Genomic DNA, 16,453 nt, shown 5'->3' with positions numbered 1-16,453 from the left:
TGGGAGAGACAAATGCAAGAAACAGAAAAGGCAAACAATAAAAGCTAGCGCACAAGCAAAGAAAATTTTTGCAACGCCATCTGAAAGCACTGATCAGCAAAAACACTGTAAGAGACACTATTAAAGCAAGTAAACACACTCTGGCAAAGAAAAGACAATGTAGAATTAAAGCGCCACCAAAACATAAAAGAAAATCCGTGGCCGCCAGGCACTTGGTTCTTCTTATAACTCAACGCCAAAGGTTGAATCCTGCCCAGTTGTTGAATATTAGGTGTCTAGGAAACCTGCTTTCTCGGATCGCTAGATAAACAATTCAAGTAAATGGTATTAATGAGTTTTATTATCAAAGGAAAAAATACAACACTTAACTTTGTATTAAACAGATGTGTCGCAAGCAAAGAGCGACATACAATATAAGAAATCTCCTCAGTATAACAATTCCATGTTTGAGCTGCATACAATGTACAAGGAAAGTAATGAACTTTGACGCTTCTATCTAGTTGCTAGTCTTCAAGCTGCTGTAGAACTGGACCGAGAACAGTCGGGTGTGGCACTTAAGTTCTCTTCGCATAGACGTCACTACTGTCGCGTTGTCGTTCTGGAGAGAGGTCGGTCAGCTTGCAATTGGCTGATGTCTTCTTCACAGCCCTCTCTGCTCTCTTGTTCCCGACTGGCGTGCCAGTGCTTGACGTTAGGCCATAACAACTGCAGCCTAATGCTCTTACTGTAACTGAAACTGTTTGTCGAGTTGAAGTTGTAGGTTACGTGGCCCTACTGACAGTCCCAGAGTTCAGCCCATTGTACAAGCTAGGATTCCAAATTCGAAACACATTTTTGGACATATGGAAATGTACATACAAGGAAGGATTTGTGATTATTAGGTCACATCATTCGGTTCTTTTCTAAAGACGTTTTCCCTTAGTTCTTACAGCTACCCTCGTCGCAATGACCACACTTATTCCAAATACTGACATCATTTAAAACTACAAAAATGGGGAAGTTTTGCACAGGTTCTCTGGTGTCACTTAAATACTCCTGAACTTTCAAGGAGGCTTATTCAACTTTGATGCCATCCATAACTCTTTGCTCATTGAACTTCACATTTGTTCACTTTAACAGATTTTTTGCATGACTTACAAGTTTTATATTTTTTATGTGGACTGGCAGAAATGAACTTGAACAAAATGTATTTTCAAAGCCACTTGGCTTCAGGATAGATAGATAAAATGTAGATCAGATCCAAATGAACTTTTAAAAGCCCAGGATTTCACAAAATTAGCCTTTGCCTCTCCCCCTTGTCGCATCATTGAGCAGCATGCTAGCTGGAATGCAAAATTCGTAGCCCTGTGACTGCATGTGGCGCTAGTATTGGGACAACACCAAGACTGAGCCATTCTGCATTGTTGTCAGATGTATCCAAGATCGCTGCGATGACGTAATACAAGATGGCGGCGTGTAGACTTGCCAACAGCGCACGACGTCATCCAAGATGGGGACTGTGATGACATTCAAGATAACTAAAAAGGACGTTTACCCTCTTCCACGAATTGAAGATACACTAGATTGTCTGAAGTGGCCTAAGTTTTTCTCAACCATGGCCATGTACTCGGGATACTGGCAAATCGAAGTAGATGAGGATGATCATGAGAAAACTGCATGCATCACCTCTGAGGGCCTGTATGAGTTTAAGGTAATGCCGTTTGATTTGTGTAATGCAACAGCCACTTTTGAACGAATGATGGATAATCTTCTAAGGCACCTGAAGTGGACGACGTGTCTTTGTTATTTAGATGACATTACAGTGTTCTCAGAGACATCTGGTAAACACACAAAAACTCTGGGGCCGATCTTAAGTGTCACCAAATAGCTGGGATGAAACTTAATCCAAGAAGGTGTCTATTTGGAGGAAAAGAAATCAAAATACATGGGCAGTTTGTGTTAAACGAAGGTGTGCACCAGACCCAGAAAAGGTGAGAGCTATAATGGAATTTACTATTCGTAAAAGAATTAGAGATATGAGAAGTTTCCTCGGATTGTGTTCTTATTACCATCGCTTTATCAAAGACTTTTGTATCGAAGCCAGGCCACTCCAAAAGTTGTTAAAAGCCAATGCTAAATTTATCTGGGGTGGTGCTCAACAAGATAGTTTCAATGTGCTGCGAAAATCTCTGACGACTGACCCTGTACTTGATCTGTATCATGAGAGAGCACCTACAGAACTACACACAGATGCCAATGGGTATGGGATCGGTGCTTTTTCGGTGCAGATTTCACATAGAAAAGACAAGGTTATAGCCTATGCTTCTAGGACACTTACATAAGCCGAGATAAACTATTCAACTACAGAAAGAGAATGTCTTGCTGTGATCTGGGTCATGTGCAAATTTCGACAGTATGTCTATGGAAGGCCTTTCATAGTTGTTACAGACCATCATCATTCACTTGGTTGGTTGACAGGTCTTAAGGATCCAACAGGACGACTCGCCAGGTGGGCACTACATCTTCAAGAGTATGACATTACCACAGTGTACAAAAGTGGAAAAAACACCAAGATACCGACTGTCTCTCAAGAAACCCTTTGTAAGACCATCAATACTTTGATGAAGTTGTGACTGTCTCGCTGCACTCCATGATCTCTCTGCTAAGCAGAAGAAGGACGTCTAGATATCTCAAATTATGCTTGCCTTAATTCTGTTAGATGATGTGAAAGGACAATTTAAGGTAGTTAATGGATTACTTTGCAAGAAAAACTTTGATCCGTTTGGAAAGAGGTGACGACCAGCGATTCCTAAACACATGCGCTTATATGTTCTACAGAAATTCGATGACACGCCTGAGGCCCGACATTTAGGATTTATTAAGACATACGATAGGATCCACAGATTTTTCTGGGCAGGTTTATTTAAGAGTGTCCATCACTATGTGTCACACTGTCCAGAGTGCCAGAGGAGAAAGGCAGTTCCTCAGAAACCACCTAGCCGACTCATACCAATTCCACCAGCTGGAACGCCTTTCCATCGTGTTGGGATTGACCTCCTCGGGCGATTCCAATGTCTGCTAGTGTCAGTAGATGGATTATTGTTTGCACTCATTATCTGACACGCTATGCCATTACAAAAGCCGTGAAAATAGCTGAAGCATTCGAGGTAGACAAAAACATCTTAGAAAACATTGTATTACAACATGGTGCCCCAAGGTCGTTAACTACAGATCGAGTGAAAGGTTTTCAACCGAAACTTGTGACAGAGATAAACCGTCTGTGCAACATTATTCGTCACATGACGTCTGCACACCATCCGCAAACTAACGGGATTACTGAACACCTTAATATGACCTTGGCCGACATGCTATCAATTTTCGTCAGTGTTGAGCAGAGAAACTGGGATGAGGTGCTACCTTTCGTGACGTTTGCCTACAATCCCGCCAAACAAGACACCACAGGATTTACGCCATTTCTCCTGGTGCATGGGCGTCAGACTACGACGACGATGGATACTGTGTTTCCGTTACATCCTGATGACGTGGACGACGACTACATGGCCAGATGTTAACCAGAGCTGAGGAAGCTCGGCAGTTATCTCGACTCCGCACGCTGCAAGCTCAAGAAAACGATCGCCGAAGGTATGACGCGAGCCACTGCCTTGTTGTCTACCAGCTTTGTGGCCACATCTGGATCCTCACCCCTGTTTGGAAGGTTGGTCTCTATGAGCAGCTCCTCAGGCACTACTTTGGACCTTATGAGGTTGTAAGACAGTTGTCTGGTGTTACTTATGAAGTTGAAGATTTCGACTCCGACACAAGACGACGGAATATCCGAGATACGGTCCAAGTCCTTCGGATGAAGCCCTATAAGACCCAACGAGTAGATTAACTAAGTGGGCTTTGCGTCTCAGTGAGTACGATATTGAAGTGATTCATTGACTGTGTAAATCGCACGGAAATGCGGATAGTCTGAGTCGGAAAGTATGAGCCATAGAATGCACAGGAATAAATGAGAACAAATGGGAGGAGGCACAAACCGCCGACACAGATTGTCAACGGTTTGCCTCGCAGCGACAGTTTGTCGTGGTAGACGGGATATTGTACCATAAAACTACTAACGATCCACGCATAGTCGTACCAGAAAAACTGCAAAGCGAAATGTTTAGGCAAGCACTTGATTCAATGTTTTCTGGTAATTTGGGTCATTTGGGTAGCACAGAGTTATTGGTGGTCAACGCAAAGGGAAGATGTCGATCAGTATGTAAAGAATTGCATTCCATGTGCTCAACGAGCGGTATTGAGTCATCAGAAAATTGTGTTGCAACGACTATCGGAAGTGGACAGACCTTTTCAATTACTTGGTGTAGACGTCTTGGGATCGTTTGTGCAGACACCAGCAGGTAATCGCTATGTTTTAACATTAATAGATCATTTTTCGCGCTATGTGCCTATGACAGCTATTCCGGACCAGCGAGCCGAAACAGAGGCACACGCAATGATATATCAATGGATATTGAAATTCGAACACCTGAAACTATAATTATAAAATAGTTCAAATGGCTCTGAGCACTATGGGACCTAACATCTGAGATCATCAGTCCCCTAGAACTTAGAACTACTTAAACCTAACTAACCTAAGGACATCACACAGATACATGCCTGAGGCAGGATTCGAACCTGCGACTGTAGCAGTCGCGCGATTCCGGACTGTAGTGCCTAAAACCGCTCGGCCACCGCGGCCAACTTATAATTACAGATCAGGGGACAAACTTTATGTCCGATTTGATGAAACAGTTATGCAAGTTGTTGCATGTAAAGAAATTGAGAATGAGTGCGTTACACCCGCAGGCTAATGGTCGGACCGAGAGGGTTCATCGTACAATAGGTAAGATGTTATGTTATTATGTAAAGTTGCAACACAACAATTGGGATACCCTATTGGCGTTTGTAACCGCGGCGTAATGTCTCCGTATGAAGTACTGTTCAGTCGGAAGATGCCATCTCCGTTTGAATTGCTCAAGACCCCACCAGGTACCGATATTTCGGCTGTTAAGGATTTATCCACAAAGTTGAAAACAATCTGGCGGCAGGTGAAAAAAACGAACACTAAAGCATTAGAGAGACAGGAAAAAGTGCACAATAGAAGGCGGTTTTACCCAAATATCATGTAGGACAATTGGTGATGATGACTAATCCGTATGTGTCAAAAGGCAAAACGAAAAATTTTGTATCCCGTTAACAACGTCCTTTCCAGGTGATCGAGATGACATCGCCAGTGAACGTAAAATTACAGCTTCCAACTAGCCCTACTATTGTGCACGTGAGCCGAATTAGACATTTCAAGGGGAATTTTGAGGAACTTGCTTCATTGTCTGCAGTAACTTCTAGTGGAGAGAAAGAAGAATCTAAGAAAAAGAATAAGAAAGGAGTGGATAAACAAGAGAGCCAAGTTAATTGTGGAAACGATCAGACAGAGGGCGCTACCGTGATGTCAGGTGATGATGCAAGTACCGCAATCCAAGATGGCGGCAAACAGTGTGTTCACCAAGAGATCCAGACTCCAACCGACTTAGTACACACTACAGGCACCAGAGGGCGCTGTCATCTGTAACGTCATCTGATGACGCGACAACCGTTATTCAAGATGGCGGCATACATTGTGTTCACCACAAGGCCTAGCACATATTGACACGGCTAGAGAGTCCTACCGTGGACTAGGAATGAATTTTCGCGAATTCCACTCCCATCTGGACTTGGAAGGAAAAAGTTAAACTCTCCACCACGATCCTCAACCGACTGCCTCGTCCCCTTAACGACCAATGTTGTCTGACTAACGTACACTAACGTCCACTAACGTGCACTAAAGTGTACTAACGTGCACAGTGCCTGACACCATCCTAGATGGTGGGGCGAAATGGTGGGAAAACGACACTGCCTATAATGGACATAAGTCTTTATTATTTTGCAAGCAATGTCTCCACCAAGAGATCTAGACTCCACTGACCTAGTACACATTACTGTCACCAGAGGGTACTGTCATCCCTCCAGTTACCTAATCGCAGATGGTGGCATGTAGGCCCGCCACCAGTTGCAGGTGAAAGTTGCCTGTCTCTATTTCCGAGTTTGCAGTCACGGTTATACAGACGTCACAGAACTCCAAGGCGCGTTCACGTCTGTCTCATACTCGAAACACCTCAAGGCAGCACTTGTCTTTACCCCGCTTATGACAGAATAGCACAGACTGCGTTTGTAACGGACCATGCGTGACGTGTTCAGCCATGTTACCCACCCCAGCGTGGCTCACACCTCGCCTCGCCCTGAACCGTCCGCGTGGCAATTCGCCATCTCAAATATTCTCAATGTTATTCTTAGATCAGATGGCTTTGTAAAAAATAACAGCCAAGTAGACCTCTCTGGGATTGTATAGTGTCCCACAAATAGTTAAAACTCCCTTTGTTTTTGTTTCATTTTATGGACGCAACATGTTACCATAACAGAACCTATTTACGAAAATAACACCGAATGCAGTCTTCCTCGCGGACCTAACGCGATAGCCTCCCTGCTCTCAATATACTCAGATGTTCTCACCACTATGTAGAGGCTCCTATATCCCAGCACAAAGGATGTGAATGAATCTAGCATTCTGATTGGCTCTTGTCGAATTTACCCTCCGATTTACTGATACCGCTATATCGAAGAACTATATCCGCCTTATTTCCTTCTGCAGGAGAGACTTTCAGTGGTTTTTACACAGTTCGCCATATTGTACAGACAATTAAATCATACAAACTACCATAGATATTGTCACATAGAGGAAGGTGTAAGTAGATGACTACCTTCAGCTAACGAAGGTTTATTCAGCATTTGCACATACAAGAGCGCGGAGCGAACTGCTGCCAGCCAAACACATACGGTATATATACAGCTACAGAACATTCCAGTACAATGATTCTTGCCATTTGTGGATACTTCTAGAATGTACTCGAACCGAATATAGAAATTAAAAGGTTTCACTTCAGGTGAGTTTTGAATTCACGACGCTCCATGCAACAATCTCGTATCATAATCACTACACTACGGCGACTGCGCTACTCGACTTCTTCTGCGACATTTCTCCCTCCTCAAGAGAACAGCGTCTTGGTGTTACGTCCTCCTAGTCCGGGAACGAGTCATCAGTCCTGCATACTCCGACTCCCTATGACTGTTGTTCGCTCTGGCGGTAATCTTCTAAGAACTTCCCTGGGCGCTACGTTCTTCGGTACCTTTCCGCTTGTTGCATGTCACTGAAGGTTCGAATTTACCCTAGTTTGTAGGATCCTTATAGGTCTTCATTCGAAGGACTTGAACCGTATCTCCGATATTTTGTCGTCTTGTGTCGGGGTCGAAATCTTCAACTTCATAAGTCTTACAACCTTATAAAGTCCGAAGTAGGGCCTGAGGAGCTTCTCAGAGAGACTAACCTTCCAAACAGGAGTGAAGATCCAGACGTGGTCGCCAGGCTGGTACACAACACGGCAGTGGCTCGCGTCACATCTTCGGCGATCGTTTTCTTGAGCCTGCAGCGTGCGGAGTCGAGCTAACTGCCGAGCTTCCTCAGCTCTGGTTAACACCGGGCCGATGTAGTCGTTGTCCACGTCATCAGGATGTAACGAAAACACAGCATCCATCGTCGTCGTAGTCTCACGCCCTTGCACCAGGAAAAAAGGTGTAAATCCTGTGGTGTCTTGTTTGGCGGGATTGTAGGCAATCGTCACGAAAGGTAGCACCTCATCCCAGTTGCTCTGCTCAACATCGACGAACATTGATAGCATGTCGGCCAAGGTCAGATTAAGGCGTTCAAATGGTTCAAATGTCTCTGAGCACTACGGGACTTAACATCTGAGGTCATCAGTCCTGTGGACTTAGAAATACTTAAATCTAACTAACCTAAGGACATCACACAAATCCATGCCCGAGGCAGGATTCGAACCGGCGACCGTAGCAGCAGCGCGGTTCTGGACTGAAGCGCCTACAACCGCTCGGCCACAAAAGCCGGAGAGGCGTTCAGTAAGCCCGTTAGTTTGCGAATGGTGTGAAGTCGTCATGTGATGAGTATTGAAGGAGTAGATACAGATGAGCAGCGTCATATCAGAGAGGAAGACCGAGCTGAGTATATAAATAATGTTAAGGTATACCCTTTTTCGAGGAGGAAGTGGCTGCTCAAATAACGTCTCTAAAGAGAGGTAAAGCCCCTATGCCAGACGGCACTGTAGCGGAGGTGGTGGAGTTCCTCGCCCACAGCTAGTTGCAACTCTCGCAAGGCTACACAACAAGTGTCTAAGGCTGCTGAGATTTGCGACTATCTGGTAAATGGTCAAGGTGGTCATCATATAGAAAGGTCCAGACAAGGACCCCACAGAGGCAAAGTCATTCAAACCTATATGTTTATTAGACATACATGGGAAACGATTCAAAAAGTTGCTGGCTGACATACTGGAAGCATACAGAATGCTGTGCAGGTGAGTGACAGGCAATTTGGCTTTCAGCCAGGGCAATTCGTGTCTGAAGCTATTGCCCTGGTGGCCAAGGCCTGCAGCTCAGCTTCACACAAGTACATAGTCGGCATCATGGTGGATATCAGCGGTACCTTTGAACACTTTTGGTGGTCTTCAGTCTTCTCCTACTTGTGGGAGAAAGAGTGTCCATGGAGACTACATGTTTGACTGAGGAGCTACTGCGAGGGAAAAAACGTCTGGCTATCACCCCTAGAGAGTATGTTAGTAAACGATAGCGATGGGGTGTCCACAGGGCTCTGTCCTGGGTCCAGCCTTTTGGGACATTAATATGGAGCCACTATTGGACAGTCTAAAACATAGCTACAATGTGCTGGAGGTGATAGCCTACTCAGCCAACCTTCTGCAGTTTGGCGGCAGTAGCCACGAGTATCTAGAACCTAAGAGAGAGCAGGCAATGTATTTATTATTAGAAAGGTGCTGAAAAGCCAAAATGAAAATTTTCCCAAACAAATCTACCAATCTGTTACTAAAGGGACAATACTCAGAAATCCAACTATAAGGATTGATGGTTCACCAATTCTTTGGTATCATGCGGCCCAATGCCTGAGAGTCGTCATTGATGAAAAGTGGAACTTCGCCACACACATCGAGACCGTGACCCAGAAATCACTGGAAGTGCTTCATAATCTCATTAGAATCAGACATAAGTGATTCTGTTTCCCAGCAAATCTAATTAAACTACATCACGATAGTATTCTCACTTCTATCATGCTTACAGCTCCAGAGGTGGGCCACACAGGCTCATGAGGGTCACGACTGCAATGACCATGCAAAGAGTGCAATGGAACATGCTATTGTGTTCAACTGGGTTATATAGGACAAATGCAGTATGGATCTTACTATGTTAATGGGGCTTTGCAAGCAAGCAGCCTGGTACTTGGTGAAGAAGGGCAGAATTGAAAAGCAGCCAAGATCTTGGGGGCTCAAGCAGGTGACAAAATTACGATTAAAAGGTGAGGGGAAGATCTGTCGCAAGAGATCTGCGAGACTGACAAGACAGGATGAAGAACATACCAGTTACTGATAAGCATTAGGGAACGGATGCAACTTAAGTACTTTAAGCCCAGCAGAGGTATCTTGCACTTTCTCACGGGACATGGCCCCTATCCGACATATCTGTGCTGGTTTCGGAAGTTGGCTATGCCCTTGTGTGACTGTGGAGCTTTGGAGCTCACCCTTGACCGTGTAGTCTATGAGTACCCCACACACGATGATGTGACAGTTAATCTGACACGTCAATTCCCAAACCGTGACACCCAATCAGACAACAAAACACCCTTGCAATTCTTAGTAACTTGCCAATGAGGTAGCAGCTAAGATTCTGAGGGAATGCCTGACGGATAACAACAGTACAAAATGAAATGTAAAGCACCCATGCACTTACATTGCACCATCAAGGCGTGGACTGGCTGATAGCCATTACGGTTGGAATCCACCAAGTCATGGACTAGGAGGGAGTTGCATTTGTAACTGATGAATGAATTTGCACTAGTTTTTAAGTTAGTTAGAAATAGATTAGTTTAAGTAGAAATAGTCATTTGAAAGTTGTAGTTTAGGATACTGCAGTGGAAGTTAAGTTCCCAGGGCCAGCCCAATGCTATGTCCACGCCCACTGCAGTTAGCTTGGTAGGCATGGCATGAATAGTATGTTTATAGTTTGCTGGCAAATCTGTATCGCTGCAGGTGGTGTAGTACAGTAGAAAAGTAGTTCAAATGTAGTTTTCAATAGTACAGTAAAAGTAGCTTGCCCATTAGAATCAACTGTAACAACACTATTAGACATTAGCTGCATGCTGAATAATACTGTACATTGTAGGACCCACTAATCAGTTAGGTAGTGGGTTATTATTGTATCATGAACATTGTTACGAATAAATAATTTAAAATAACCGAATCTAGAATTTCAAATCAGCGCACTCCTCTTGCACACGCAATCTCACAGAAATAGCTCTCCTTCCTCTTGCGCTTCTTCTTCTTCTTCTTCTTCTTCTTCTTCTTGTCGCCCTTCGAAATATTCTCCTGCGCCTTGCAGGAAAATTCCAGTCAGCTATTACATATAAATAAAAGTGCAAATTGCACAGAGTTTTTACCTAGCTGTTTGTGTGCCAATCTGTACACTCGCCTGCCGAAGGAGAACACTGCGTTGTGAGTTTACCTCAGTCAAAATCAAGAAATGTGCGGCACCAACAAAGCATGTTTCCTACCTGTTGCAGCTAACAATGTTACTCTTACGCACACAAACGACAGTTTATATGCCTCAATACGAGCCCTAATCTCTCTAATCTTATCTGCGTGACCTTTACACGAAATGTACTTTGGCAACAGTAGAATCGTTCCGCAGTCAGCCTTTAATGTCGGTTCTCTAAATTTTCTCAATAGTGCTCCTAAAAAAGAACTTTGTTTTTCTATTGATTATAGCTTGAGTTCCCAAAGTACCACCACAGTACCTGAATGTTGATCGAATTTACCGGTACAAATCTAGCAGACCACCTCCGAATAGCTTTGGTTTCTCCTTTTAATCTGACCTTATGTAGAACCCAAACACTCGAACGGTACTCAACAACGGTGCTTGTATCCTGTATGCAGTCTCCTTTACAGATGAAAGACACTTTCCTAAAATTCTCCCAATTAAGCCAAGTCAATCACTGACCTTCCCTACTGTGACCCTTACATGCTCATTCCATTTCACATTACTTTGCAACGTTACGCCTAGGTATTTAATCTATTTGACTGTGTCAAGCAGCACACTACTAATGCTGTATTCGACCATTGTGGGTTTGTTTTAACTACTCATCTGCATTAACTTACATTTTTCTACATTTAGAGCTAGATGCCATTCATCACTCCAACTAGAAATTTTTGTCAAAGTCATTTTGTATCCTGCTACAGTCACTCAACTTTCGACACCGCCCCTACACCACAGCGTCAGCAGCAAACAACCACAGATCGCTGCCCACCCTATCCACCATGTCATTTATGTATGCATAGAATAATATTGGTCCTATCACACTTCCCTCGGGCACTCCTGATGACACTCTTGTTTCTGATCATCATGTGCTGTCAAAGGCAATGTAATTGGCACTATTACTTAAGAAATCTTCAAACCACTCACATATCTAGGAACCTATTCCATATGCGCAAACCTGCAAGGGGGGAGGGGGTACCATGTCAAATGCTTTTTCGAAATCTAGACATACGGAAGCTGCCTGTTGTCCTTTATCAAGGTGTATACGCGGACAAGAAAAAAAATTCCCAGATTTTTCCCGGATTTCCCGGTTACAATTACACTTTCTCCCAGGTGAAAATACACTTTATCACTTTAAATAGCACGTATACACAAATAAGAAAAGTTAATGGTTTAAATCAACATACACAGCGTTAATAAAAGAAAAGAAAAGCTTTCACATACAATATTCACATAACCTGCAAGACAAGCTAAGCTTTCACATATAATGTTGATTTTTTTTTGCCCGTGTTACACTTTAAGGTACATCACACAGATGTGTCGGTAAAATTTTTTAATAAAGACATAAATATCTGATCTTCTGAACTCGAAACTTTTCTAAATGTACACTCTTATGCCACTCCGGCATAAAAGAAAGACAAACGAGGTATGAAACATTTATAACTTCATCGAAAGTAGTGAGGTGGTTTAATTTCGTCCCAGTCTATAAAATTAACTTTGGGCCATACTCGGCTCTTGCCGATTAATGTAATTCAGTAATCTTTGTTGCTTTCGAGCACGAATGGAAATCGTAGAAATTTTCTGTGGAGCAACATTTAATAATAATAAAGCGTTTTAAATTATTAAAAGCGATGAGCGGTAGAAGGCGCTTTCGATAAAGAACGGGGGAGTGCAGCGCCGCCTCTGTAGCCACAGCTGTTGCCGGTAGCCAGCAAGTGAATCCCGGAGCTTTGCCACATACGGAGTCCCGAGGACGACAGTCTGCGAGAAATCTTAGGCAAAGTGGTTACTGGGTAAAATTTAGCTATCGGTGTGTCAGAAAGTGAAATAGATTGAATCTGCACTACCACTAATTTGACGTCTTCAGCGTTCCGACAGAAGAGGCTATAAAAATTTTCTGCACCAAACGGTCTCGATCCACTGACATTGTAGATTGGAACAATGCATGCTACCGCTAGACCACGGGCATAAACAGTATATGTTTTCTCTAACATGAGAGAAGCCTTCCTCCAGGAAGTGCCGCAGTCTACAGTGTTGCCAGATTGTGCAGATACCCGGAGAATTAGCGGGCTGGTCAGTTTATTTATCCCATGTCGCGATCGGCGCGGACTTGGCCTCTGCAGCGGACGGCCGCCGGTCGAGTTTTATGTCAAAGAGTGTACTTCCTCAAAGACTTGATTTTTAAATGAGAGTCAAAAATTCATCGGACATTTTCGCACATAATTCATCTTGCATAAAAGGAATTTGGATTGAAAGTAACGCTTTTCAAACTAGCATTCGCAATACTTTCCCGTGACCTGTTAGAAATAGGTTTGTTTCAGTAGTTGCCAGAGAGCGCCAGAAATAGGCGTCACCGCGCTTCCGCAGCTACGATGATGCAGGAAGCCCGTATGTTCGTAGGTGTAAAACATTAAAAGATCTTACACTGTTTCATAAAGAACCAAGACATCAGAGGATACTCCAAAAACATCGGAATTTCGTGAACCATACTAAAATGCGTAATTCGGCTTAAAGTGCACATTCGTATGTCCAGATTCGGATGTACATTTTCTTGAGTACCAGTGCTGTATTATGTCATGTTTGGTTCTTTATTATGGCATAATGCCATATGTGCTAGAGCATGAAAACATGCACTTTTGAAATGCAGCGAACAGTTGACACTAGCCCATAGTATGGAATTAAACACTTCTTTTCAAATAAATTGACTGCCCCAGAGGAAAAGATTGATAAAAGCCAAATTTATTTAACAAACAGCCAAAAATAACTTCATTGTTCTGCAAGGCGATTAATGCTTGTCTGTCAGAAAGGTAGAGATAAAATCTGAAACTAATAACATATTTTTAGCCTTCTGTAATTATAAGAACGTATTTGAATTCATTTGATAGCTCCCGGCCATAGATATCCGTTTTCTTTTCATTTAATGTGAGAGCAACAAATGAAGAGGAAACAGTAAAATCACTAAACGTAAACCGGGGTCACGTGGAAACTCCCCACTACAACTCAGACGGCTCTGTCAATCAGCCCCGGATCTCCGATATTTCCGAACCGGAGAAATATTAGATAGTGGCGCCCAACAACACGTCTGTAGCCAGTAGCGGGAGAAGCCACTAATCATACGCGACCCCACTGCACATGCACAAGAGCCCGCACGCAACTGCTTAATCGAATCTAAAGTAAACAGAAGGAGATTTTCGCTCTGCAGCGGAGTGTACGCTGATATGAAACTTCCTGGCAGATTAAAACTCTGTGTTTTAATCTGGCAGGAAGTTTCGAATCTAAAGTAAACAGTTGTGACGTCACTCTCATCGGAGGCAGTTTGTTGTTACTAAGCATTGCATAGTCTTCCCAAAGCCTCTGACACGCTTTTCAGTTGGCAAACGCTTGTATGAGCACTGTGTTTTATTGTTGTATTGCTGTATTTCCTTTGCGACTTATGTTTTATTTTTTTTTTTCTCGTTCATGTTGTGTTGCTGCAGTATTATTCTGCAGAAGCAGGATACAGTAATATCCTTTGTTAGAGTAGTGGTCATTAACTGTCAAAATCATAAAAATTTAACTGAAAACTAACACAATGATAAATTCCCAGAATTCCGAAAAATTCCCAGATTTATCCGGGATGAAAAAATTCCAGGGTTTTTCTCAGATCTCCCGGGTTGTATACACCCTGCTTATCCATAGATTGCAGTATAACATGAGAAAATGGCAAGCTAGGTTTCACACAAATGATGCTTTCTAAAACAGTGCTGATTCATTGACATAAGCTACTTGGTCTCTAAGAAATTTATTATATACAAACTCGAAACATGTTTTAGAATTCTGCAGCAAACCGATGTTAAGGATATTGGTCTGTAATTCTATAGGTGCGGCCTTTTACCCTTCTTATATGCAGGAGTCACTTGCCCTTTTTCCAGTCACTTGGTACTTTGTGTTGGGTCAGAGATTCAAGATAAATGCAAACTAAGTTAGAGGGCCAATTCTGTGGAGTACTCTTTGTAAAACAGAACTGGGATTCCATTTGGACCTGACGACTTATTAATAACATTAGAACTATATGTATTAATTTCCATGTGTTCAGCTATCTGTGTTGCTTCCCAAGAAATATATTCCATTGATTTTCGTTCTTGAACTTTTTGAGAATGGGGGAATTCTGTGTCTATGACTGACAAAAAATCGGTGCACCTTAACATGGAAGTTCAGTGGATATTTACCATTTTCAGCACAAAATTCTGTGTTGTAAAATTTAGTGTTGTTGGTACTACATTCATTTTAAAAGCATAAGACTAAACCTGGAAAGGGGCTTTACGCTTCTATAGGTGAAAATATTATTGATTTCGACAGATTATTTGTTGATTTCACCACAACATTGCTGTGAAATTTCATTGACTTGCTGTATGTATGTTGTCTGTCACCATTTAGAAATCCTATGGAGAGTCCGATGTGAAATTTGCAGCGGAAAACACATAGTGAAACATAAACACTTAGATTAAAAGTTCTGTAACATGGCAGAAGATTTGCGTACAAGTGCAATTCATAACAACAGCTGACTGCAGCCAGTGGGATGCATGTTGTTGGTCACCAGCTGACAGTGCACTGCATCCACAGCTTGTGAATCAAATAACTGCAAAGCATTTATGGAAGCATGTAACTTCCTGCTGTGCTGGTAGCATGATGGGTCTGTTAAATGGCCATTAAGAAAGGCTATTAAAGAGTCCAGAAGCATCTGCATCATGTTGAGATTAATACCTCTGATAACAAAATCAAAACAATTTAGAATATTATTACAAGGGAGACAGGGCAACCTAGAGTACAGGATGACGGCATCACCATCAAAAAGAATGGAAACTTGATAAACAACAAGCCGGAAGTCGAAAATATTTTGAATAACATTTGGTACAATTGAAATTCCACCCACCTCTCCTTCTGAAATTAGGAAGATAATAAACTCTCTCAAAAATAAAAGCTCACATGGAATTGATGGCATTTCCAGTGGGGTAATAAAAGCTTGTTCCCAAGAAATAAGTGGGATTCTTAGCCACATATGTAATAGCTCTCTGAAGCAGGGTATTTTCCCAGATAGACTGAAGTATGCCATTGTTAAACCACTGTATAAAAAAGGGGATACGTCTGATGTCAACAACTACCGTCCAATTTCTCTTCTGACTGCATTATCCAAAATTATTGAAAAAGTAATGTATTGTAGAGTAGCTTCACACTTTTGTAAAAATTAAGTTTTAACAAAATGTCGGTTTGGTTTCCAGAATGGTTTTTCAACGGAAAATGCTATATATACTTTCACTAATGAAATATTAAATGCTCTGCGTAACCGGAAGTCACCCGTTGGGATTTTTTGTGATCTATCAAACGCTTTTGATTGTGTAAATCATGGAATACTTCTAGATAAGCTCAAGTACTGTGGTATGAATGGGACAGTGCTCAAACGTTAGAGCGGCCTGAGCCAGCGAGGCGAGCGCATCGCTGCCGTTGCGCGCTACGCTTACTCGGCTGCTGAGAGCTCGTGAAGAGGTTTCTGTGCTGTGGGCGCCGCGGAGAGCAAGTTGTCGTGCGTTGTTTTTACAATGCTTGCAGATTGTCGTGTTCCGCGCCTCGCAGAATGGGAAAGAAGGGTGCGCAGAGGAAACCTGCCGCTACGAAGGGTCCTTCGGTTGTGCAACTCACTAAGTCTGCCGACCATGCAAGGATCTCCCGAGAAGACGAGTCGCGGCCTGTCCCC

The sequence above is a fragment of the Schistocerca gregaria genome, chromosome X (assembly GCF_023897955.1).
Source record: "Schistocerca gregaria isolate iqSchGreg1 chromosome X, iqSchGreg1.2, whole genome shotgun sequence".
NCBI classification, from domain to species: Eukaryota; Metazoa; Arthropoda; class Insecta; order Orthoptera; family Acrididae; genus Schistocerca; species Schistocerca gregaria.
This window is presented reverse-complemented; position numbering follows the sequence as displayed.